Below are 25,994 nucleotides of genomic sequence, written 5' to 3'. Positions count from 1 at the left end.
AATCAGCAACAGATATAAGCAGCCCGCCACTTACCATGCCCTTTGCTAATGATAATTGTCTGCTTTCCGTTGTGCTGAATCCGGTATGGTCAAACAGTTTGCAATTGCTCAACATCGTCTAAGAAGACAACACGGCTTTGGGAAAGCGACCAATTTTGGTGCAAAGAGTTTGTTGTGCGCGTGTGTGCCCGCTTTACGGATTCATCATTCCACCTGCAAATTGGTGGAGCTGAGCTAAGAGCAAGCCCTCTCTCTTTGCTGCAAGATTTTAAGACCGAGGTCATCTGTAACCATCCCTTTGTTTGCACAGTCGGAATAGTTTCAGCTGGAAAAGGGATTTTTAGCAAGGCAGGAAGCTACGGTGTTCTGAGCCAAACTGTTGGTGCATCTAATGCACCAACTGACAGTAGTTCTCTGAGATGTTAGGCTAGGGACATTCCCAGCCCTACATGGAGATACTGGGAATTGAACCTCAGAACTTCTGCATGCAGAGCAGGTGCTCTACTGCTGAGCTTTTCCTCCCTTCCCCTTCCCACTTCTGAAAGAGCACGGAAAAGGATGAGGGGTTGTTTTTAAACTGTATCATGCACACACACAAAATGGCCTTGTTGGATCAAATGAAGGTCCATCTATTCCATCACTCCATTTGCAACAGCAGGCTGCTGCCAGATGTCACGGCGGATGCTGCAAACAGGTGAGTTTTCCCAAGGAAGATACTAATGACTTTTTCAGAGTGTTGCTGGCTAGCTCTGCAATTAAAAACCAAACATAACCCCCACATTTACCTAAGATAATAAAAGCGAACCAGGAAGGGCTGGGCGATGGGCTCTTTGGGGTGGTGAATGCTTCCCTCTGCAAGGGAGAGTTCCCAGACCCGCTGAAAGAGGCGGTCATTAAACCGCTTCTTAAAAAAACATCTTTAGGCCCGGCCAATTTGGCCAACTATTGCCCCGTCTCAAATCTTCCATTCTTGGGCAAGGTGATTGAGCGGGTGGTTGCTGAACAACTCCAGGCACGCCTGGAGGATGCAGACCATTTGGACCCCTTCCAATTGGGATTCAGGCCTCATCATGGGACTGAAACTGCCTTGGTCGCACTGGTTGATGATCCCTGGTTGGCTAGGGAGAAAGGTGAAAGCTGTTTCCTAGTTCTGCTGGATCTCTCAGCAGCTTTTGACACTATCAACCATAACATCCTTCTGGACTGTCTAGAGGAGCTGTGAGCTGGGGGCATTGTTATACAGTGGTTCCGCTCCTTCCTCCTGGGCCGTGACCAGAAAGTGGTGGTGGAGGATGAGTGTTCAGTCCCCTGGGCCCTCACTTGTGGGATGCCTCAGGGTTCTGTCCTCTCCCCCATGCTTTTTAACGTCTACATGAAGCCACTGGGAGTTTGGGGGTTTGGTCTGGGTGTGGATGATACCCAGCTCTACCTCTCTTTTAAATCGGAACCAGTGAAGGCCGTGAAGGTCCTGTGTGAGTGCCTGGAGGTAGTTGGTGGATGGATGGTGGCTAATGGATTGAATCCTGACAAGACAGAAGTAGTGTTCTTGGGGGACAGGGGACAGGCTGGTGTGGAGGACTCCCTGGTCCTGAATGGGGTAACTGTGCCCCTGAAGGAGCAGGTGTGCAGCCTGGGAGTCATTTTGGACTCACAGCTGTCCATGGAGGCGTAGGTCAATTCTGTATCCAGGGCAGCTGTCTACCAACTCCATCTGGTACCCAGGCTGAGACCCTACCTGCCCACAGACTGTCTCACCAGAGTGGTGCATAGGAAGGAAAAGGAGGCATGCAAGGCCATTCTGTCAGCACCGATGACAGATCAGCAATTTTTGACATCTCCTTTCCTTTGGCCTTTTCAAACTTGTAACTAAGAACATGTAGCTGAGTTTGCATCTTTCCTCTTTCCTTCCAATCATTTTCCTTTTGTGTCGTGTCTCTTAGGATTGTAGGCCTGGGGACAGGGACTGTCTTCTTTCTTTTAAAAAATGGTTGGTACATTGCTTTCAGAGGGATGTAGAGAGGAGGGGTGACGTTATTTAATCAGATCAAACAAAAGTTATAAGGATTCTGAGAACCAGTTCACACAGCCATCATTTACATGGCCCAACTTGGTTGTGTGAAATGCCTATCATAGAGTCAGGTATCACATGTAGAACTTGTATGGTGAGTGCAGTGAGAAAAGAGCTTTATGATGTGGTGTAAATTGTCCCCAACTAGACACAGATTTGTGATATTTGGCTTCGTCCCTTACGACTTTCTGCCGATCAGAGACAAGTTTCCTTTTCCATGGATCATTGTCTTGCTGAACAGATGATGTTTTATGTTTTGAGACCTGTTTAGGGCTTTTGATCTGCTGAGCTTATATCTTTTATATTATTTGGTTATGAATGCCTGCATTTAAATTGTTGCAAACTGCTCAGAGCAAAGCACTGCAAGTATATTGAAAAGACAGGATATATTAGGGCAAAACTATCAGTTTCCTTTCCCCTCCATTTCTCATTTTTCCAGTCTTCAGTCCTCCACTTTTCCATATCAATTTGAGATTTATTTTAAGTCCTCATGAACATTTTAGTATGAATTTCTGCTAATAGACTTTTTTTTTAACAATAGACATGTTTTTCCTAAGTTATTTCCCCTAATGCAATGTAGTTTTTGAAAGTCGTTTTCACGAATATATGCATTTTTAATGCCTACTTTATGCTAGCATGGACATATTTGTACAAATTACTTGGCTAACTGCATAGCAAGATTTAGAGAAGTGTCTTGGTTTGTGTATTGCTTTGTGAAAATTTGATAGATTCACCTTTAAATGTGAACGGGATCTAATTTTGTCCACAACCCCAGAATATGCAGATCTTTATTAAATGGCATTTCCCCCCAAAATGCACCTTTGCCTGATCTTGTGTTATACCTCCTTGCTCTTTTCTTTGATATTCCTGATAAGAAGTGGCAAGCCTTTCAAGTAGAGCTAATTTGAGAGGAGAACTTGCAATAAGAAGTTATCAAAAAGCTTCTTCGGTACAATGAACTATCTTGTCTTCTATGAACCTTTTGATAGCTTCGTAAGCATTAGTGGGACCTTCTGTGTATTATGACCACCCTAATGATCGACTTGTGGAGAAAACCAAAGGTTCTGGCACTCTTAAGAGTGAATGTAATTAAACCAGTAGGTCAGAAGCAGAATAAATTGTGCAACAACAGGAGAACTAAAAATGCCAATAATTTCTCTTCTTCACCTTCTTCTTCCTCCTTCTCTCTTTCTCTCTCTCAAAAGTGGAGAAGAAGGTGGGTTCCATCCTCATTCTTACTCCTAGCTATTATGAGACAGTTGATTTGGGACAAGGGTAGCAGTGAATTAAGCTCTTTGCAAGCCAGGGTAATGATTTCCTTTTGGAGATGATGCAGTATAAAAATAGCCGTGTTGCATAAGCATTTCAAATCTCCCTTTGAAGAATGTCAAAAGGTAGAGAATCTGCACCTTGCTGCCTTCACTTTCCAATGATTAGGCATGCTTGCTTTGGAGACCTTACTTAGGACCCTGTCAAATAATCAAAAGGCAGGCTTTCTAATGAGGCTGTTTCCCATACTATTTTATACCATTGGTCTATGCTTACTCCTGACAGGTCTCTCCAGTGTCTGGCTATGATGTTTCTGGCTGCTGAAAGTAGGTGGGTTATGAGCTCTTTGTGTTGTGAGTGGGCATTATTGTCTTGGAAGATGTTTAGTAGGGCCAGTTCTGGGATAGCTTCTAATACTGTCTTAGTTATTTTGAATATTTCTTATATGATTGATCTCCAGAAAAGTTGGATTTTAGGACATTCCCACCACATGTGGAGGTATGTGCCTGTGGAGGTGCATCCTCTCCAGCATTTTTCACCTATTTCCCTCTTTTCTTCCTAATGTAACACCAATGTCACCCAAAAAAAATGAAACTGATCTGTAGAAAATGTAACTTGAAAAAAGACACATTGCGCATTCTTTTGAAAACAAAAAATCACACACACACACACACTCACACACACACATATGGCAGACTTTCCCCATCACACTCACGGTGCCTTTGACATCCAGTGTTCTTACTGGAATTCCTGGGATAGCTCAGTCAATAGAGCTTCTGACTCTTAATCTCTGGGCTGTGGGTTTGAGCCCTGCGTTGGGCAAAAGAATCCAGCATTGCAGAGGTGGACTAGATGACCCTAGTGGCCTCCTTCCAACTCTACAATTCTATGATTCTGTGATCTGTCTAAAACGAATAATGATTTTGTTGATTAAACTGGTCTTCCGGGAGGGTCACTGTGAAGAGTCTGTTGATTGCGCCTGAAATGCAGTACTTTTAACACATACCATACATGCTGATCTTAGTTCCAATTTTTATGGTGGATAATCTGGTACACCTTTGCCCTACAGGACAATTTATTTTTTTCTCAACATGCTGCTCCTTATACTCTGGTGCTAGCTGACTTTTGTGCTTCCGTGGGGGCGGCTCTGATCTCCAGACCCGCAAGTATATCTTGCCGCATCAATTTATAGAAACATTTCTGTGCAAATCAAGGCGATTTGCATAGGGTAATTTACATCAGAAAGTTTTCCATCCGCATTAGAAAATGTTCTGATTCTCCAGAGAGTGATCTAATTTAGCATGTTTATTCTAGCTGTATTTAGTTAAAGAAAAAAAGAAGAAAAAAGAAGTGGCAGAAAGCTAAAAACTTTGAAACCGCCAAGCTAGTTAAGCTAGTTGCCAAAAATCTTCAGGGAGGATAAAGTCTATCAGCTCCTACTAGCCACATTGGCTGTGTTTTGCCTCAGCTGTCGAAGACAGTAAGTCTTTGAAATTCAGCTGCTGGAAATCACAACTGTAATGAGTGATAATGCCCTCAGCTGCTGCTTCCCCTAGCTATCTGGTTGGCCATTGGGAAAACTGATTGCTGGACTAGATATTTCTTTGGCCTGACATGGCAGAACTCTCCTTATGTTCCTATTTGTAAACAACAGCATCCATTCATTGTTGCTAAAGAACTTACACAATGGGATAGTTGCTATTACACAGGCAGTGAGGGCAAAGGTTGCCTTCCATAGCAAACACTGGCCAGCACCTTACAAGGCCATGCAATATATATCTGGGAGACTGACAAGCTCCCTGTACAATCCTTCTCACAAGCATACACACACAATTAATTACATGCATTTTGTTACATTAAAAAAACACACATGCGCACACACACACACACAGAGATGAACAATGAGCTCTGTAAGAAGCTTCCAAGAATGCTATTTTATCAAAGAAACGTTCAAATCTTCTCTAAAATATTGTGGAATATGCACCATAAAGCTGGTTAGATGTGGGACTCTTCTCATGTTTTGTATCGTTTTGAATTGGTGGTGGTGGAACATCGAGTTTTATGCATTTCTTTTTTCTTTTTGCAAGACTTCTGGCAAAAATCTCTATGAATTTTTAAAACTCCTGGCAGCTTGCAAATCTGTGAGTGAAGCAAGTGTCTACATGTCCCGTTCTCACCCCGTGCGTTTCTGGGCAGTGTAACAAAGGCGCAACGCAGACATGCACACAATACCCTCATATATGCAAGCCTTGTGTTTTTATACAGCACAAAGGACATGTATTATAACCTGAGTGTTTTCTGGAATGTTCCATCACAAAGAGAGCTGCAGGTATAAATATTCATTCCTTAAAAGCATCTTTGTACTTTTGTGTCTCAGAGGAGAGGGGAAACAAAAAAAACCCAGAACAGAAGCACATGTCTCATGTGTAATTCCCCCTCCCCCGTCACATTTTCTGCAGCATTAACCCCCCTCCCCTCTCTGGGCTCTTTTTGTGTGTGTGGAAAAGACAAGTTAATATATTTTGGTGGTTCTTTTAACGGAACAGTTGAAGGTGCGCTTTTGACAGGCACTTTCCGTTGTCATGTTACAATGGTTCCCTGTGCCATTGTTTAACAGGGGAGAGGTAATGCTGGCAGTGCAGTTTAATTGGCACAATGTTTGTGCCTTGGAAGAAGGCCTCTGTCTATGATAGATGTTCACATGAGAAGCAGAACGATTGAAACAAACAAACAAAAAATGGTGTGCAACAAAGTTTAAACAGGGACAGCTTGCCGTAGTCAGCCTGTAGGCTTCATTAGATAGAACCATTCCCCATTGCGTGACGTTTTGCAGGCCCGTTTTCACAGCTGTGAGAATGGGATGTGCTCGGTGCCTTAATTCTTCCTCCATACCCCTTCCATCTCTGTCTTGGTGAGTAGGGGGCCACTCTTTCCAGAAAGTTGGGTTTGATCCTAGGAACCTCCAGTTCAGTGAGCCACTCTTGGGGACAGGTAATTGACAATCTGTAGTCCATGTCACTTCCACATATATAAGCCCGTAATGCATCCCCATTTCTGCATTAACCTGCCACTGGTCTTTTAAGAAGTCTGCATGAGTGCTGACACACTCACATATAAATCCGTGCCCCCTTTTTCAACAACAACAACAAAAATCCTTCCAGTAGCACCTTAGGTAAAGGTAAAGGGACTGGAGCTCACCCCATTGTGGGGATTTGAACCATGCAGCACAGTGACTTTAGGTGACCTGGTGGTCAAAGGCACAATGCTTTTCAAGCCCCTATGACCAGCTGATCATTGGTGCTTGCAAAGCACAGGACTCAGATACCAGTTGACCGTTGCAAAGCCCTGTGTACAATGCTCAGCAAGCAAGTCCCAATGTTCAGCTGATCAGCACTACCTACATCCCTTCTTTCAGCACAGCCACGTGCCTCACACGTGACATCAGGTATAGGGCATGAGTCGTGGTTTGGCAGAAATGGTCACACAGGCCAAATCGGGAGGCCTGGCGACCCTAATAAGGCTCATGAGCCAGATGTTCCTCAGCACTGTTCCAGCAACGTGAACATTTTCCACATTTATATGACCGCTAGGCAACTGATTCTGTGACATGTTTCCATGTCTTGGCTTTCTTGGTTGAACTCCATATTAACGGTCCTACTATATGGCTTGCTAGTGGGTGTTCCATGCCGATAGTTTCCTTTGGTTGAGCAGCAACATATCCAAAGCTTGTAAATACTCAGCACCTTTGCCGAGCGAGGGTTACTTCCAGACATGCAGCCTTGACGGAAATTGCTTCTGCTCCTCATCCTTAATTGCACTGGTTCAAATATTATTTCATTGAAAATGCCACCAGAAAACAGCAGTTGTCAAGCAAAAGCCCGTCTGCAGAGCTTCCGAACGGCAAGGCTAAGATGCAAAAATTGCTGTGGCCTACAGTGGAAGTTCCCAGCAATCTTCCTTTCACTTCTGTCAGTCCAGTGCTTTAATCTGCAGTTTGCTGGGCTGAAGCTGTCCATCTGCAGCGTTAGAGTGCACCAAGGAAGATTCACAGCCTTCGTTCAGAGTGAGAAGGAAGCATGAGCAATGAGGATATCAGATAATTCCAGTGGAAGTGGGAGCGACAATTGCTTATTTGTCTCGTGCGTAGAACAGAAATTCGCTATCTGCTGTGGTTTTTAGTCTGCAAGCGATACGTAATTGATTAGCCGCCGCCCCTCCCGCCTCAGTATGCCTGTGGTGATCATGTAACATTTTGCCACAATGAATGGTGAGATTTTTGTTGGTAGCCGCACTGCAGTGGAATGGAAACAGCACAGCATGTGATGAAGATGGAGCAGAATGGAAATCAATTCCTTTTTGCAGCCCTAATGAGTGACATGCACTATTCTTGTTTCCAACATAATGTATAAAGTGGGAATTTTGTGCATTTTCTCCACCTTTAGAGTAGGGATAGGTGTCAATTGATTTCTAGGGCGTGCCAGTTTCAGATGTGTTTATATTCATCATACCATATCATTTCTAAATTAATTGTGAGGGTTTGTTAAAATAATAACTTGATTGCATTTAATTATTATTGTATTGCGTACCATTTTTCAGGCTTCAGAAAAGTGGCTTACAGCTTGGTCTAATGAAATAACCAAAACCAACCAATTCCTCCCAGTTGCCCAGCCCAAAAATGCTGGACAAATGTAAGGAGCAGCTTGTAGTGGAGACAACGGATGAGTTTTGTGGCTTCGGGAGGGTAGCAGTGATGAATATAAATTTAGATTCCCATAATCTTATTTTAGTAGTTGAGGAAATAATGCAGTATTCTTTTTTTTTATAAAAAAAACCCACATAGCCTATTGATTATTTTTTTGGGGGGGGGGTCACACCCCACTGAGCAAAACATAGGCTATTATTATTTTTTTAGTTCCAGCAGTCATTTCTGTGAAAAGATTACAGCTGTAATCATAACCGAATACTGATGTGAGTACACAAAGAGCAACTTTTTGTGTGATTCTGAGATCAGGAACAAAAGGTTGGTGATGAAAAGAAAGTTGGCTCCATAATGGATAATGGGAGTTCACATTTAACGCTTGGCCACCATGTCTCCTCCAATCATAAAGCCATTTGCTGCAAAATGTATAGCTTTGCTTTTCACTTCTTCTTCTTTTTAAATAAACACATTCCTGAAAGCAATCTGTCATTAAGGCCCTTTTAGCTCACGTAAATAAAAGTGGCAGTAGTAAGCTATATGCAAAAAAAAAAAATTTTTTAAAATAAATGCATATAGAAATAGATTGATGTTGCTTTTTATGCGAACAGAGACATCAGAGAATGAATATGCAGGTGATTCCTCCCTTCTCCTCAGCTGTAATTAAAGCCATGGGAGAGTTTCTAAGCATGCAGTCAGACAGATTTGATGTGTTTCTGTGTTTTCCCGCAGCAAATGACATTTAAACATACTGTGGGTAGTTTATTTTTAAAAGATGTGTTTTTTGGTTCAAACAGAACTTGTGCACAGTTTTATCTCCCAGCAAAGAATTTGAAAGAAGCCTGACATAAAAGAGGCACATTTAGATACAGAGAGAATAATATATAAATAGAATGATGGATATTAATGAGGGCTAAGAAGAAACCGAGAGCTACACACACACACACACACACACACACACACACACACACACATACACACAATTTTTCAGTGCTGCCACATGCTCGTTTCTTTACAAGACTTTCTGTTTGATAGATCTTTCGAACATTTCCGTCTCCATTTGCCCCCAGCAGCCTCAGATTTATTCATTTTATTAAATTTGTATGCCGCCCAGTGGCGTAGCGTGGGGGGTGCAGGGGGGGCCGGCCGCACCGGGCGCAACATCTGGGGTTAGGGCAAATCCACGGGTTAGGGGGCGCAAATCCACGGGTTAGGGGGCGCAAGTCCACGGGTTAGGGGGCGCAAATTACTTGCCTTGCCCCGGGTGCTGACAACCCACGCTACGCCACTGATGCCGCCCTTCATCTAAAGAGCTCAGGGCGGTTCATAGCATAAATTAGCATCTTCGATGCACAGCTGTGCTTTGAGGTAGTTTAAGTGTGGAAAAAGCTCCATGCACACTTCCCATTTCGTACAAGGTCACACTTCTCTCTCCAGCAGGCTGAGGGCCAATTATCCTTCTTCAAGACCTTCCGAGGGCCACATGCTGGGGTGGGCAAGGCTAGAAGCAAAACGATGAATGTGGCTTTTCCCTGTATGCACTCGGCCAGTTTCTATGCACAGTTAACTCCTCTCTGTCCTTTACAGTGGTACCTCGGGTTAAGAACTTAATTCGTTCTGGAGGTCTGTTCTTAACCTGAAACTGTTCTTAACCTGAAGCACCACTTTAGCTAATGGGGCCTGCTGCCGCTGCCGCGCCACTGCTGCACAATTTCTGTTCTCATCCTGAAGCAAAGTTCTTAACCTGAGGTAATATTTCTGGGTTAGCGGAGTCTGTAACCTGAAGCACCTGTAACCTGAAGCGTATGTAACCCGAGGTACCACTGTATTCAGAAAAGGAAGAGGCATTTTCAGGATTCAAAGACATGTTTCAGGCACCCAAAAGCATTTGGGGTGTGAAGGAGATTCAGTGAGGGATGTGGCCTGGGGATAAGGGGAAGAGTACCGAAGATTCCATGGAAAGACTCAGAAGGCCACATTCTGCCCCACATTCCCCACTCCTATTCAGGGCCGTCTTAAGCATATCTGGCACCGTGGCACAAAGATCCCTCCAGCACCCCCCCAACAACTCCAAAACAAGGGAAGGGATGGTAGAAAATGTCCTCTGCCTCCCCCACCGCCCCGATCCCCAGTTTGGTGGCGGCGATCAAGCAGGAAAACATGCTGGCAGACATGCTCTCCGGCGTCGGGGCGCCCAAGAAGGCAGCCTGGGAAGACTGCATGCCACCTTTTGCCAGGAAGCAGGAGGAGGACAACAACCGGGAGCAGGGCTGTCTTTAGCAGGTACAGAGGCTTGGGAGGGAAGCTGCGCACAGCTTCCTTCCTAAGCCTCTGCGGGGAATCGCTCTCCTCCTGTGGAGCCTTGGGAAGGAAGCTGCATGCCGACCAGCCATATAGTTGGCAGGCACAGCTGGTGGACGTGCAGGGAAAAGGGAGGCTGCTGGCAAAGCCGCGCAGCTTCCCCACTCGCTAGGGCGCCCCTGAGAGGTTGGCGCCCTGGTGCAACAAACCACTAACACCAATGGGAGAGACGGCTCTGCTCCTGTTTTAAGTCCTGGGGATGAAGGAGCATGGAGGCTGGCTTGCTGGCAGAGAACTTTAAGATTCAGCACCATTCCCTTCCTGCCCGTTTCAGAGCCTTCTCGCTCCAGCAGTGACAGGATCAGGATCCATAGCGACTGCCGGTTCTCAAGTCCCCCCAAATTGTCTCAGGCAGTTTCAGGGGACATTGCAGCCTCAGTTTCCTCCTCATCTCTGTCAGAGCTGTTACGGAAAATTCTGGGTGCGGGGCTACTCTGCCACCCAGCTCGTCGGACTAGGTCCGCGGGTCCCTGTGGAAGAAAATGAGCTCAGCCGGACAGGAGCAAACTGCAAAAGATCCAAGTTTATTGAGCAACAGGTTCAAGGCGAGATTGAACAGCGAGAAAGGGGTGACATGAACTTTTGAAATTTCCCTCCATATTCCAGAATACAGTGCAAAATACATCCCAGTTACATCATGAATACATTAAGAAGAGGTTGGGTTACACCGGATTAACATATGGAGGAGGGAGGGGGGAATATGGAGAGCTGGAGATATGGAGGAGGGAGGGCGGAATATGCAGAGCTGGAGATATGCGCAGATAAGCACATCCTGAGAAGACAATGGTCCATGTATGCATAGTCTGTCACCTGGCATCGCCCAGAGGAAGGGCTTGGCAGAGCGATTTGACCGGATTAGGGTCTTGACACCTTGCTTGAGGGATTATGGAGGACAGGGGAGGTGTCATGGGGTCCTAGAGAAATTGAGCAAATTGGCACGTTGATTTTCTATGAATTTTATAGATTTTAGTCCCTTTTGACATTGACAATTGGAAATAAATGGATATATTGTAGCAAAGAAGGGGGTGAAGAAGACATGCCCCCCCCTTCCGTATCAGAGCCTTTCCAGATCATGGGAAAGCAGCCGCCGTGGCTGCAGCGCAATCAGATGTCTCTTGAGGGCCACATCCGTGACCAACAGCTTCTAGCCATGGTGGCTATGTTCTGTATCCACTGTTTGAAGCAGTAAGCCTCCAAGTACCAGCTGCTGGGGAACTGCAGGTGAACAGAGTACTGTTGCCCTCCTATCCAGCTTGCACACTTCTCAGTGTCTTCTGGTTGGCCACTGTGAGAATAGGATGCTGGATGATGATTGATTGATTTATATCCCGCCCATCTGCCTGGATTTCCCCAGCCACTCTGGGTAGCTCTCAACAGAAGATTAAAAACACGATAAAACATCAGACATTAAAAACTTCCCAAAAAAAGGGTTACCTTCAGATGTCTTCTCAAAGTCAGATAGTTGCTTATTTCCTTGACATCTGATGGGAGGGCATTCCACAGAGCGGGCGCCACTTCTGAGAAGGCCCTCTGCCTGGTTACCTGTAATCTCACTTTTGGCAGTGAGGGAGCCACCAGAAGGCCCTCAGAGCTGGACCTCAGTTTCCGGGCTGAACAATGGGGGTGGAGACGCTCCTTCAGGAGGCTCCAGCAGGCTCATCCTATGTTCTTGCAGCTCAATGTGGCTTCAGTGCTCAGACCAGTAGAGTAGTTACGACTCAGCAACCTTAAACCACTACACCTTCCTTTCCTGTTGAACGTGACGCCCCTTGTGGGTTAGACAATTCAGCTGTGAAGGACCATAGTGCCACACTTGGAGGACATTCACCCTAGAAGATCCTGTGTATAATCACTGTATTTCTAGCTAAAACGAGAGATGGCAGAGATGGCCAGCCCTGTTAGGAAGTAGACTGAGATGAATACCTAACCTGAGGCAATATATTAATGGGGCTGTTAACCAGTGACAAAGCTGGACTTTGGTGGGAAAGTGAGCATTGTTCAGTGGTAGATAGCATGGGTTCTGTTCTCTGTGTTGTCACTCAAAAGGATCTCCGCTAGCAAATCTGGAAAGACACGGGTCTAAATCCCTCAGGGAACTGTAGCCAATTAGAGCAGTTAATACTAAATGAAATAGACCAACAATTTAACTTTGTAAAAGGCCAGTACCCTGAGTTCATCAGTTTATCACAGCCTTCACACCTGCGTTACATTTCCGAATCCAAGCTAATGTCCCTCTGTTTCCAATTTTTTAAAAAAATGCAGTTTAACGTTTTGCCTCCAAGGTTTGTGCCAGAAGGATTAAAAAAGGATTAAGATGATATATAGCTCATTAAATAGCTAACAATGTCAGGTAATCGTGCCAAGCTATATTTTTTAAATATGAATAATCAATTAACAAGAAATATTTTGTGTCTCGACTGCTGTAATTAAATGCTTGGCCTAAATCTACTGCAACTATGGCTTTCTGAGTTGATATGTGTAGTAAGTTATGTTATCCATAGATCTTTTTTTGGGTTTTGTTTAATCCAGTATCTAATAATGGATCAGTGAGATATCAAGTGTGTGTGTGTATATATGCACTCTGTTACACCTTCACTTAGGCATGAAATTTTGAAGTCCTATTAGTTAGGGTTGTGTGAGATGCTTCGTGTTCACCAGCTGGAAAGCACAATCTCTTAATGAAGCAGAAATAAAGAACAAAACCAAGTTAGAAAACCCGCCCTTCTCCTTTATTACTTAGCCGGGGAAGTCTTTTAACTTTTTGCTACACTGGGTTTTGTCATTTTCTCCTCCCCACTTTTTTCCCTTTCTTTCTTTTACTCTGGGCGGGGGAATGAAAAGAGAGCTGGTGATTGGCAAACCTTTGTCTCGATTCCTTAATTCATCTTGATCAATGTCTTCGGTGCTTTGGGTTTTATTCCAGTTTCTTTTCTTTTTTTTTTAAAAAAAGGGGGAGATGTGAATACTTTGTCTTCTTCACTTTGAGAGTTTTTAAGGAACTTTTAATTTGAAAAGTGTCTAAAGCCAATGGAAGCTTTGTAAATCCCTTCCACATTTCAAAAAGGAAGGTGTTTTATTAATGAGCGATTTGAGGCTGATATGCAGTCACATATTTTTTTTAATGAGAGAGAGGAGAGAAAGGGATGTGTTTATTTAATTATTTATCATATATATATATATATATATATATATATATATATATATATATATATACACACATACACACACACACACACACACACACACACACACACACACATATACAGTGGTACGTCGGGTTAATTTGTTCCGGAGGTCCGTACTTAACCTGAAACTGTTCTTAACTTGAAGCACCATTTTAGCTAATGGGACCTCCTGCTGCTGCTGCACTGCCGGAGCACGATTTGTGTTCTCATCCTGAAGCAAAGTTCTTAACCTGAAGCACTATTTCTGGGTTAGTGGAGTCTGTAACCTGAAGCGTATGTAACCCGATGTACCACTGTGTGTGTGTGTATATATATATATATATATGATAAATAATGAACAATTGGAGGGTGATATGCAGTCACATTTTTTTTAATGAGACAGAGAAGGAGAGAAAGGGACGTGTTTATTTAATTATTTATCATATATATATATATATATATATATATATATATATATATATATATGAATGATAAATAATTATAATTATATATGTGTGTGTGTGTTTGTGTGTGTGTAAAAGTAAAGGTACCCGTGACAGTTAAGTCCAGTCATGGACGACTCTGGGGTTGTGTGCTCATCTCGCTCTATAAGCTGAGGGAGCCGGCGTTTGTCTGCAGACAGTTTTTCCGGGTGGCCAGCATGACTAAGCCGCTTCTGGTGAACCAGAGCAGCATACGAAAACACTGTTTACCTTCCCGCCAGAGTGGTACCTATTTATCTACTTGCACTTTGACGTGCTTTCAAACTGCTAGGTGGGCAGAAGCTGGGACCGGACATTGGGATGTCACAGGGATTCGAACCACCAACCTTCTAATTGGCAAGCCCTAGGTTCTGTGGTATGTATCCTGACTTTCCATAGTCAGTACCCAATAAGGTCAAGGATAATAATCACAACACTAAAAAGACAATAAAATCAACACATCCCATTGTGTGCGTATTACTCCACTGTAAAGATCCCAAAGCAGCTTATATAAAACCAATTTTAAAAAAGACTGGTCAGGACTGCAGACTTAGAAACTGAAAGACACAAAAAGATAAAAATGGAAAAAAATGGGAGAGGAGGGGAGAGGAAAGCAAGTAAACTCAGGCAGCAATCCTTTTAAGTTACATAGTACTGCTTGTAATGACAGACTAGAATGTAAATAGTTCAGGGAGAGTATAGGAGCCAAACAGAGCTGGTCTCTAAGCAAAACCAGCACAGCGGCCTTGCTTTGCATTTCTGCATGTTGCAAGATCAGTCAATCAACCTTTTTATTCAGCCGTCAGGTCAGGAAAACGTACATTTGTCAACACACAGTTAAAAACTCCAGGAAGATTTTAGAACTTAGCCAACACTAAAATGGGCTAAACAGATAGCCCCATATCAATACAGTCAATTATAGTCTTGCGACGCTTAAAAGGTAAAAAAAGAAATTTGGCCACCAAGGAAGGTATAGCTCTAGTGACGTTATTCAGCAAGTGTAAAACCTGGTTTTCTCCAGATAGGAAGCTAGATTGACATAAGAATAGGTCTATAAAATTTTGTCTAAGCTCTGCATAAGAAGGGCAAGTCAAGAGAATGTGTTCGGTGGACTCAACCACACCCATGGCACAATGACAGGTTCTCTGGGCGTATGGTACTCCCCTGTACCTTCCCCACAATATCGCAGAGTCAAGGACATTTAAGCATGTTGCAAGATGACCACTGAGAGATGGAGATGCCTGATGGAGCTGCTCTCTCAGAAAAGAAAACAGAGTGGCCCTGCTTCCCATCTCTGCCTCTGCTGCCGAAAGAGGAGCTAAAAACAGCAGACTGCCAGAACTCAGAACCAGAAAATAATGAAAAAAAATGCAGCCTGGCAGAGAACTAAGCAGCCTGGCATGTCAGAAGCCGGCAGGAACAGGAAAATCTTGATCATTCAGCAGAAGGCCAATAAGAATTGCATTGACTCCGATTTAATGTGGGGGGGGGGGGACCAGAAAAGAAATTGTGTTAAGGATAGGACTACCACTGTATAGTGGGTGGTGTCTGATGTCTTTAATTAACCTCAATTTATGTTTATTTATTTATTATTTTTCTATATTGCCCTTCATCTGAGGATCACACGGCAGTTGGCAATATAAAAACACAAAGATACATAACATAGAAACAAACCAAAATAATAAATCCTCCCTAGTCGAGTTTAAACGGCCATAGATTGTCTAATTAAAGAAAGGGCTGGGAGAGGAGGAATGTTTCTGTCAGGAGCCTACAGATACATAACAAAGGTGCCAGGCAGGCCACCCTGGAGAGAGCATTCTACAAATGGGGGGCCACTGCAGAAAAGGCCTGTTCAAGGGGTTGCCACTTTTGGGGGCCTCTGGTGGAGGAGGAACACGAAGAAGGACCTCAGGTGATGGTCTCAGGGTCAGGGCTGTCTTAAGCATATGTGGTGCCGGGGTGCAAAGATCTGCCTAGTGCCCCCCCGGTTGCCCAGTCCCAGGCGTACAGGAGGGCGGAGCTGGCCGGCCGCCTCAGCGTTTCACTGGCTCAGTTGCCCCCGAACTCGCAGCACAGGGCCACCCGCAGCGGAAGAGCCCGGCAAGGCACTCCAACCGATGGACAGGCTCTTCCTTGGACTCAACTCTCGAGCCCCGGACTCTCAGCCTGGCACCCCTGAGAGCCTGGCGCCCAGGTGCCCCGCACGCCTAGCACCTATGGGTAAGACGGCCCTGCTCAGGGTTCAGGTCGGTTCATATGGAGAGATGCAGTCCTTGAAGTCTTGTGGTCCTGAGCCATTTGAGGCTTCTTAGATCAAAACCAGCACTCTGAATTGGGCTCAGAAACTGATGGACGTCCATTGCAGTTGGGCCACAATTGGTGTCATATGCTCAAACCATCTTACCCCGGTGATCAACCTGGCCACCGAATTCTGCACCACCTGAAGTTTCCGAACCATCTTCAGAGGCAGCCCTATGTATACTGTGCACATCCTTTAGATCTACACACACACACAACAGGTAGAAAGTGATGAGAAAAACTCCTTTCTACCTGAGATCCTGGAAACCTGTAACCAGTCAGCTTTAAGTGGACCAATAGTCTATCCTGATACCTGGCTGATTCCTATTTACAGTGGGACCTTGGTTCTCACATGCCTTGGTACTCAAACAACTTGGAACCCAAACACTGCAAACCTGGAAGTAAGTGTTCCGGTTGCAAACTTTTTTTGGCAGCTGAACGTTCCCCGTTTTGAGTGTTATGCTTCCAATTTGAGTGCCACACTTCCGTTTTGAATATTACGCTGAGGTCTGTCTGTTTTTGCTATTTATTTTGCGTTTTTTGTTTTTGCGGCTCTTTTTGTTTTGTTTTTGTGGCTGTGTGGAACCCAGTTCAGCTGCTGATTGATTGATTTTGTGACTGCAGTACATTGTTTATTTCTTTCATTTTATGGATCAATGGTCTCGTTAGATAGTAAAATTCATGATAAATTCCGGTTTTAGAAGCAGTTTTTAAAAGTCTGGAACAGACTAATGGATTTTTCATTGCTTTCTATGGGAAAGTGCACCTTGGTTTTGGAACGCTTTGGTTTTGCAACGGACTTCCAGAACGGATTAAGTTTGAGACCCAGGGTACCACTGTAGTTCTTTGCATCCCAGAAAATGTTAAGAGGGAAGAGCTGTATCTCAAGAGAAAGTGCTTTAGCTCAGTGGTTGAGCATCTGCTTTGTATGCAGACGATCCCAGATTTCATCCAAAGCATCTCTAGGTAGGGCTGGGAATCTCTCCTACCTAAATCCCTGGAGAGTATCTGGCCATTGCTTGCAATAATACTGAGTTTTGTGGTTCAGAGGCCTGACTTGGTATAACACCTATTCTGTACAAATACATATTCTGATGCAAACTGAAAATTTCCCCAATGCAAATTACTGTGTTCCAAATTATCCTTATTTGTCTTGGAGTTGGGGGGCGGATTCAATTCATAATTTTCTGGAAAACCTACGCCACAGGTTTAACACCACTTTTTGAGAAAAGGAGTTTCTGAAATGGTAGCTACAAAACAAAGAAATAAATGTGTAGATCATCAGGGTGCTGTTTGGTTACCTTGCTGGGTCCAAAAGAAAAAAAGAAGAAGGAAGCTTAATTTAGCAATTGCTTGTTGACCCTGGTGTTCTGATCTTAGGATCGTCTAAGCTCTCCCTAGCACTCAGCTGCATTGCCTGAGGCCTCCCAGGCCCTCTGTGACATCAAAGCAGCTAAGCCAATGGCTGCTAGAAGGGCTGTGACCCTTCAGTTTTGCCAAGCCCCGAAACACTGAAAACAGATTAGACACTTGCTGTTGCATGACACAGCTTTCAGACTTTGAACACACTAGTCTGGAAAAAAAAGAATTGTGAGAAAATACATATGATGGCACCAGATCATGGGAATCTTGTGACTTTATGACCGGGTTAACATAACATGATTTGCAGTGCAGCTTATATGTGCCTACGCAGAAACAAGCCCCACTGAGTTAATTGTTACTTATGACTAGGTAAGTATGTTGATGGGGGGCAGCCTTTGGCATTCTTGCACAGAGGACTGGCCAAGGAAGACAATGGGAAGGAAAACAATTGATCTGTGATGACTTACATGGACCGTGCGGGTAGTGGCTTTTGTGTTTCGTGAAAAGAACTACCAGTGTCTTGTTGTGAATGAGTAAAAGTGTTCTAGCGGCAATAGCAATGTTATCACAGTGGGTAAAGCTTCTCTGCCTTTGATAGTTGAGTAGTACCTTTATGTAACTGCTGAAGGCACACAAGTCCTGGCCTCCATTGTACATTGTACTGCTGAAGGCACACAAGTCCTGGCCTCCAAAAAATCCATTTTTAAAATTACAAAATGTGTCAGCAAATACATATTTTATATTGATATACGCATTTCTAGGGGGTCGTGGGTGGCGCTGTGGGTTAAACCACAGAGCCTAGGACTTGCCGATCAAAAGGTCGGCAGTTCAAATCCCCGCGACGGGGTGAGCTCCCGTTGCTCGGTCCCTGCTCCTGCCAACCTAGCAGTTTGAAAACATGTCGAAGTGCAAGTAGATAAATAGGTACCACTCCGGCAGGAAGGTAAACGGTGTTTCCGTGTGCTGCTCTGGTTCGCCAGAAGCGGCTTAATCATGCTGGCCACATGACCCGGAAGCTGTACGCTGGCTCCCTCAGCCAATAAAGCAAGATGAGCGCCGCAACCCCAGAGTCGTCCTTGACTGGACCTAATGGTCAGGGGTCCCTTTACCTTTACACATTCCTAAACTCATTTTTTATCTTAGAATACAAGCTTATGAAAAGCTTGGCCTATCACTCAACACCCAAAAAACCAAAGTGCTGCACCAACAAGTACAAAATAACCCCTCTGCAGCACCACAAATCCAACTCAATAGTGTAACATTGGAAAATGTTGATCACTTCTCCTACCTAGGCAGTTATCTTTCCACAAGGGCCAACATTGATGCCAAAATCCAGCATCGCCTGAGCTCTGCGAGTGTGGCTTTCTCTCAATTGAAGTGCAGAGTGTTTGAGGACTGGGACATTCGCAGGGAAACCAAAATGCTTGTTTACACAGCTACTGTACTGCCAACCTTACTATAGGCTTGTGAAACATGGACCACTTATAAACGCCATCTGCAGCTCCTTGAAAGATTCCATCAACAGTGCCCCCGAAAATTTTTACACATCACTTGGGAAGACAGGCGAACTAATATCAGTGTACTGGAAGAAGCAAAGATCACTGGTGTTGAAGCAATGATTCTTCAACATCAACTTTATTGGACTGGTCATGTTGTGTGGATGCCTGATTATTGTCTTCCAAAGCAACTACTCTATTCCGAACTTAAAAATAGAAAGCATAATGCTGGTGGTCAACAAAAGAGGTTTAAAGACTGTCTCAAGGCAAATCTTAAAAAATGTAGTATAAACACTGAAAACTGGGAAACACTGGCCTGCGAGCGCTCCAGTTGGAGAACAGCCTTTACCAAAGGTGTCATGGGCTTTCAAGACACTTGAACTCAGGGCGCAAGGGAGAAACGCGCTAAGAGGAAGGCATGCTTGGCAAACCCACACCATGATCAACTCCCGCCCGGAAACCAATGCCCCCACTGTGGAAGGACATATGGATCCAGAATTGGCCTCCACAGTCACTTACGGACTCACTGTTAAAACCATGTTTATGGAAGACAATCTTACTCAGCTACGGCAAAGAAGAAGAAGACACATTTCTAAACTCATTTTTTTATCTTAGAATACACATTTTGGAACTGCATTTCAAAATTAAGGTAAATTGAAAAATCCAAAGGATAATTACTTCTTGATGCATCCATTAGTCCTGAAGGTGCAAGTGAGATCAGTTTGCTTGAAAATGTGTACGAAACAAAATTCTCCTCCGTCCCTTTGCTCAGCATGAGCAAATGTGAATATCCATGGAAACAGAGAAGTTTCAAATATCGCATACTCTTTGTTGCTGGTGGGGATTTCTGGGAGGTGGGGGAAGGGATCGTTCAGAATGAGTAAGGTTGTCCCTCATATCACATAGGTCTACATAGAGGAGATGGGATCTCTTGTGACATCCCCCATCTTGATTTTCAATGTATAATTTAAATAAAATATGCCGGGAACCTTCCTGGGGGATTACTGTTGCAAAGTATAAAAAAAACCCATCTCTCTGCAAAAAGGAGAAACGATCCATAAATAAGATGCTTTGCAAAGGGGGCTGAATAATTGCCAAACTGCCTTCTCCCCCAGTTCTTCTTCCATTGGTAGCTGAAGGGTCAAATCAATCTCTCATACTATGAATAATGGAATGCCTCCCTTTATTTTATGCCTATTGAAATGGGGTGCTTCTAATAATAATAATAATAATAATAATAATAATAATAATAATAATAATAATAATAAACAAACATTATATTTTGAGAATTGGATAAATTACCCATAGTAGACCTATAATATCTGTTGTGAATGAGCATTCAACAGTGAATTTGTAGGGTTTGAATGTTTGTTTTTATCATCAAGCTCAATGAACAAACCAATGCCTTACCTATCCTGAGTTCCTGATGTTTGCTCCGTGGTTCATAAAAACTCAATATTTTTAAATTTTATTTTTTTTATTTGAGAGGGAGCCGAGAAATGAGGTCTGATGGAGTTGCCCACAATGAAACAGTTAGTAAATGTAACTTGCTTCTTTACAAACAAAAAGGTTTGGTCTGTTTATGGTGACTTTTTCCTTCTAAAAAAATTGCAAATGGATGTTTAAATATGGACAACTGAATGGAAGGCTGGGGGGAAAAAAGAGAAACTCATATATTTACCCTAAGAAGGGGGTAGCTTATTCTTGACACTGGAGGCTATATAGAGAACTAGATTGGGAGCCTCTGGAGACCACATTGAACCTTTAGTTTCACAGCTGCCAAAAGCTTCTTTAGGTGCTTCATCCCAGCCCCTCCTTGATTGATTGATTGATTGATTGATTAATGGATTGATTGATTGTATTTCTATGCTGCTTTTCATTCAAATGAATCTCAAATCAGCTTACAACCAACAAATAACCACAACATAATAAAACCTAATAGCGCATCGCGAATGCAGCATACATCATATAAAATAATTAACAAATTATCCATAAAACAGTTGCAATCTACAAAAAAATAACAAAACAGCAACTAAAAAATAAGCTAAACCTCACAATTATGGTACATCATGAGATTAACAAATCAATGCAGCATTTAGAATCTATAAAACAATATTTAAAACACTAAAGCGTGTTCTCATAAAAGAGAGAGCACGTGTTGCGGATGGGGCCGAACAAAACCCCCAGTTAGTGACCAGGCCATTGATGGCAATGGGCTGGAGCAGATTGGAAGAAGTTGTTACTGGGGCAAAATTGATGTTGCCAATTTAGGGGTGGGATTAATCCCCATATATAAGCAGGGTCCACAGCTTTCTCTTTCTCTTTCGCTGTGGACATCGGATCTCCCGCCCGCCCTCCCTTGCTTGGGCTTGCGCTTTGACCTTGCTCTGCCTGTCATGGGGTCGTTCGCCTTGGTGCGGGGGCCCAGTAGGAATTTGTCCAATTGGCTGATTAGTGCGTGCCTTTTGGGTTTTGCCTACTGCTTAGCAAATCGTCACAACTTGTAAGGTTGGCGGTTAGGCATTGGTTAAAATTGGTTGGTGGAGGGGTATGGATTGGCTGTGCCTGCCCCTCCAATGCTGCTGCAGACGGGTATTCCGTTAAAGGAATTCTGAAGCTTACCATCCCCCTCGTCCAAACCCTGACGGCAGGGTGCGGGCCGCGTAAGCTTCAAGGAACATGCGCGGAGCAGTGAGAGTCTGTGACGCAGCTCCATCTGACTCTGACCATGCTTCCTCCGGGACTGGCTACGGAGTCAGTGCTGTCCCCCCAAGGCGGGGGGGGACAGGTAGTCATAACCAATGCCTAAGCAACCACTCTCAATTTGTATAAAAATAAAGTTGTGGCCAAAATTATGCCAAAAACCTTAAACAAAAATTACGTGTGATGTCTGAGTTATTGGGGTAGGGGTTTTGGGGGACCTCAGCACGCAACAAAATAGCACTTAAAATATAAGTTAGGCACTACGTTCATTCACACAATCTTCACCCCCATGACCCATAACCTTTCACTCAGTTCATTAAAATACACAGATGCACACTGTTGCTTCCCAGAATCTCAACAGAAATGCCTACTTACTAGTATGCGCTCTAGGACTAGGCAAAGTGCCCTATTAAAAGGGCCTTAAATGTGTTTTTACTGAGAAGTTATTGAGGGAAAGGGTGGAGGGTGCTGAGAGAATTTCTCTCCGTGTGTTTGGAAGAGGCTCTGGGAAGTGACCTGTCTCCTTGCGAGCATTTCCCCATCAAGCCCCTTTTTTTGCCCCGCTTGCTCAGGATAGGAAACACCGTCTCCGACATCCTGGAAAGCTTCAGTCATTTCAAATTGGGCAATCTAGCAAGCTCCTTTTCCTCTGGTGGACAGGGGAAGCGTGCTTTGATTTTCAAGGAACTGTGCTGTAGTGCAGACCCCTTCCACTGTCGGCTGAAATTGATTGAAATGGATGATCCGTGTCCAGCAGGCATGGGCTGGCCCAGGGGAATCGGAGCGCTTGGCTTCCAAATGGCCTATCAGAACCTCTGGGTTCCGGTCTGTTGTCGTTAAAGTCACCCTGGCAACACGTTCATTAGAGTGTCTTGTGATGAATGCTGCGTTGTGTACCCTTTTCAGAGTGCAGGAAATGCCCCGTGGCAGCGACTGCAGCCTTGCAGTTCTTTGGTTGTAACCTACGTTCTGCAGAGAGAAATCTACACTGTTGTTGTTGTAAGGAAGAGGCATAGATCAGTGGTAGAGCACACAATTCGCATGCAGAAGCTCCCAGATTCCAAACGTCTCCAGTTATGGCTGTGGAAAAGACTCCTTTCTGGACCTCTGGAGAGTCACTGCCACTTGGTGAAGACAAGAGTGAACTAGATGTAGCATTGGCCTAATTGAATATAAGGCATTTTCCTACATTCCTATATATACCTTGAATGCTCTCAGAGTCTCGCCCAAATATTTTGAACAATCCCACTGCATGCAGCATCTTAATAGCTCTTTCTGTTACTATACACAACAGTGAAATGGGGATGTAGTGTACTGCAATTACTTGAACCGTTTTAACTGTGCTGTTAGGCATCTTGGGCATTCCACTATAGGAAATATGGACATACTTTTTCCTTAATGAAAAACATAAATAATGTGAGTTGGGAAGTTCTTGGTTTAAGCCTTTCCTTGGGAAAGTCTCTGAATTTCACTCTGACTTACCCACCTGTGATAATGGGATTATGGGCAAGATTCAACTAAGTTGTTTCATGAGTGGAAAGAGATCCGCTCACGTAGTGGGACTTTGCAAGGCACTCTGCTCCTCCCATCACTGTGGCTTTCATTTCCACATGACACACGTGTGTTGCTCGGTCATCACTGGGCTGTTTTGGGATAGGGGTGTCCTCTAGGTTTTTTATTATTATAGTTGTACCTTGGAAGTCGAACAGAATCCGTTTCGGAAGTCTGTTCAACTTCCAAAATGTTCAGAAACCAAAGTGTGGCTTCTGATTGGCTGCAGGAGGCTCCTGCAGCCAATCGGAAGCTCCGTTGGACATTCAGGTTCCAAAGAATGTTTGCAAACTGGAACACTCACTTCCGGGTTTGCGGAGTTTAGGAGCCAAAACGTCCGAGTACCAGGACGTTCTGGATCCAAGGTACGACTGTATATCTGCTGATACTTTTCTCTTGTTTTTTATTTGCCCTGTTTTGACTTCAGTCCTGTTGGCACTCACCACCTAGAGTCATAATTAGAGGAATTCTAATTCATTCAAAGAAGATGAATGTTGGAAGATTAAGGACAGAAGGTGCTTAGCCTCTGGCTGTTGGAAGTTGTACGCCTCTGAATACTAGTTATGATACCTTTATTCAGAATCCTTAGGACTGGGATCCTAGATTATGTTTAAGGAATGGATCATAGCTCTGTGGCAGCTTTGCATGCAGAGGGTCCCAATGACATCTCCAAGTAGGGCTTAGAATCCCAGAGAGCCATTGCTGCCAGCCAGTGTAGACAATATTGAGGTGCAAAACCAAAGGATCTGACCTGGTAGAAGGCAGCTTCCTATCCTCTGTAGAAAGACATGAACTAGCCTCCCTCCTGTCTCTTTCCCATCTCAGGTGCAGAGAAGTGAGAGGGAGCCAGCGTGGTATACTGGTTAAGAGCGGTGGAATCTGGTGAACCGGGTTCACGTCTCTGCTCCTCCACATGCAGCTGCTGGGTGACCTTGGGCTAGTCACACTTCTCTGAAGTCTCTCAGCCTCACTCACCTCACAGAGTGTTTGTTGTGGGGGAGGAAGGGAAAGGAGGTTGTTAGCCGCTTTGAGACTCCTTAAGGGAAGCGAAAGGTGGGATATCAAGTCCAAACTCTTCCTCCTCCTCCTCCTCCTCCTTCTTTGTCTTCTTCTTCTTCTTCCTTCATTTGCCTGGGTCAAGCTGCCCTTGTTTCTGGTTGGTATGGAGTTGGGGCAAGGCTTCAAGAAAGGAGATACCAGCTAAGCATCAGAACGAACTTTCTGACAATAAGAGCCATTCAACAGTGGAACGGACTCCCTCGGAAGGGAGGAACCTCCTTCCTTGGAGGTTGTTAAGCAGAGAATGGGTGGCATCTGTCGTAGATGCTTTTGTTGAGATTCCTGCATTGCAGGGGGTTGGACTACAGTAGATGGCCCTTGGGGTCCCTTCCAACTCTACAATTCTACAATTCCATGATTCCATTAGTGAGGGGAGTGATGTTTTGCTCAGGCTCTACTTGCTGGTCTCACATAGGTATCTGGCTGTTCACAGGATGCTGGCCTAGGTGGACTATTGGCCTGATCCAGCAGGGTTGTTCTTTTGTGAGATATGGAAGAAGTTATGGCATAGGATGTGCAATGCATTCCTACCACTCTTGGGTTTGCAACTCTACCCACAGCCATGTTCTAGAGGTACAGCTTTCTGCATGCAAGCAGGGTTCTCCAGTAAGGGAACCAGTTCATGTTTTAGTAGGCATGAGCAAAGTAGGAACCTTTGTTGTGATTACTCAGAACAAGTCGAAATACAGGTGCTCCCAATGAGTGGCTGTGATCTGTGTGCATAAGCTCATGTGACTTCCCCCAGTATTTTCCAATGGGCATCTCTGCTCTACTGTTGTTGGTAGTGGAAGGGGAATAATGCCAAGTAACGAGCAATGGGAACCCTCTGTGCAGAAGGAGCGCTGGATTGTTGCCAAGATGACAGAAGCTTTTATGTAGCCCAGCAACCATTCTCATGACTTAAGGAGTCCTCTCTTGCTTCCCAGGCTGTTTGTTTTAGGGTTGCGGGATCGTGTTCCCATGTGACAAAGTTCCTCCCCCCTCCCCATCCTCCCAGGCTTGTTTGGTGGAACCTTATGTAATGATTAAAAATAGAATTCTGGTGTGTGATCACAGTGTGAAGCCAAATCCATTACAAAGTTCCTGCTGGTGAGGGATGTGATACAGTAATTTTGCATGAAGCTATTAGCATGATAAAACCTGGGTATTCAGATGCCAGCTTGTTCCAAAACCTGGATTGTGCTGGAACATAGTGTGTATCTCCATATAAATTAATTGGGCATGATACAAAAAGGCAAGTTTCTTTTTAAATTTAGTAGTTTCTACCACTACCTGCAATTTAACAAGATGCAAAAGGGATCTGTCAGATCTGCTGGTCCACTGCAAACAGTCACCCTTGCAATGAGAGACACTCTGTATAGAATTCGCTTTGATGGATGCCGAAGAAAATCAAGTATTAATACAGGCACTTCATCTCCGTGCTACAGCAATTGAATGTTATTAGCATAATCTGGTCATTAATGCTTAGCCTATCAAATAAAGTTG

At 44.1% G+C, this 25,994-nt stretch overlaps 1 protein-coding gene across 48 annotated transcripts in view; it reads left to right on the top strand.

Annotated features, from left to right (window-relative positions):
- Positions 1 to 25,994, top strand: part of NRXN1 (neurexin 1) — a 1,011,196-nt gene that overhangs the window by 678,206 nt on the left and 306,996 nt on the right. The window lies entirely within an intron of this gene.

The sequence above is a fragment of the Podarcis liolepis genome (genome assembly GCF_965112155.1).
Source record: "Podarcis liolepis genome assembly, chromosome: 3".
Classification (NCBI taxonomy): domain Eukaryota; kingdom Metazoa; phylum Chordata; class Lepidosauria; order Squamata; family Lacertidae; genus Podarcis; species Podarcis liolepis.
The sequence above is the reverse complement of the archived record's forward strand: the minus strand, read 5'-3'. Positions and strand labels throughout refer to the sequence as shown.